Source organism: Lolium rigidum, chromosome 1 (assembly GCF_022539505.1).
Source record: "Lolium rigidum isolate FL_2022 chromosome 1, APGP_CSIRO_Lrig_0.1, whole genome shotgun sequence".
Classification (NCBI taxonomy): Eukaryota; Viridiplantae; Streptophyta; class Magnoliopsida; order Poales; family Poaceae; genus Lolium; species Lolium rigidum.
In genome coordinates, this window is record NC_061508.1 from 72,359,708 (window position 1) to 72,361,047 (window position 1,340).

At 42.5% G+C, this 1,340-nt stretch overlaps 1 long non-coding RNA gene across 1 annotated transcript; it reads right to left on the reverse strand.

Moving 5' to 3' along the window:
• Positions 1 to 296: 296 nt before the first annotated feature.
• LOC124675587 lies at positions 297 to 665 on the reverse strand. The gene is made up of 3 exons (XR_006993342.1): positions 592 to 665; positions 441 to 509; positions 297 to 366 (listed from the first exon to the last, which is right to left on the reverse strand). It is a non-coding gene; the product is annotated as an uncharacterized LOC124675587 (long non-coding RNA).
• Positions 666 to 1,340: the final 675 nt, after the last annotated feature.

Consider the following 1,340-nt stretch of genomic DNA (forward strand, 5'->3'; position numbering starts at 1 on the left):
CCAACAGATTTCACCTGCATGCTCAAATTGAAAACATTGAAAACATAAATATTTTTCTTACGCCATGTCCGCGAGTCATACAACGAATAAATTCATAAATCTTACATGCCTTCTTCTAACAGGTTCTTCTATAGTCTCCAAGTCTGAATCACTGTAATAGTCGTAAGAAGAATTATCGCCAACTAATACCTGAGCAAACAAGAAAGATTTACAGTCATGTCACGACAACATAAAATGCATTATTCATTTATTAAATATAAATTTAACATACATATGACCTACTATAATTAAAATGCATACCTCGTCAACAAAACCAGAGTCCAATCTCTCATCATCATTTGGCTCATCCACAACATCACTCTGAATCTAATGCATTTTAAACCATGTAAACATCAATTCCATATTTCTATGCAATCAGACATTTATTACTACAAACTCACATTATCAGTGTCAACATCTTCTTCTTGCTCTACATTATCATCTTCTAGATCAATACCATCTGCATCCATCTATTAGCAAAAATAAGCACAATCAGTATTTAACTACTTACATGCAAGTACTAAATAAAACTAGTAGTTCCGTTTCACTCACACTTTCGTCGACATCATCGTCTCCAGAAGTGTGTTCATCTTCAGGTGGTGCATTCTCGTTGGCAGACGAAATATTCAACTCCTATTCATCTGTATTTCCGCTGTCGTATTCCATTGAACTTGAACTCAAATCTGAAACGTCCATCGCCTGTCCAAACTAACAACCAAATAAGTACATCTCAAAAAAACTTCATGAACATGCAAATAGTTTTTAGAATCAAGTACCTCGCAGAACCACCAAGGAGCGCCAAACCCTAACGCCGCCTGTAGCAGGAGGAACGACCCGCGTGCGATCCTCGTCCGCGTCCGACCTTGCCCAGCCTCGTCGTCGCTGGATCCGCCTCCCGCCTCCACGATACCTGGCTGAGCCCTCAAAACGAAACCACCCGAACGTACTCGTCCCTGCCGTCTCCCTCCCGATCTACAAAACCTTCCAAACCCTAAGGAGGACTACCTATGGCGCATACGCAAGGTTTCAAATAATTTCCCTGTAACCACCGCCTATCGCCGGCAACAAATCCACGTGATCGACGTAATTTTCGGATCAAACTCTGATTGTAATGCTGTGGGGCCGGCGCAAACCGTCATCAACATGGATACGTACAACATCTACGTGGCAACCGACTATCTATGTGGAAAATGACGTGGAGTATAATTATATGCCCATAATACGGACCCACCTTGTCGAACGGATATCCCACCTGAACGTCGTTCGTCAGGGGGGACACCGGAGCACAGCCCCACGTCGTA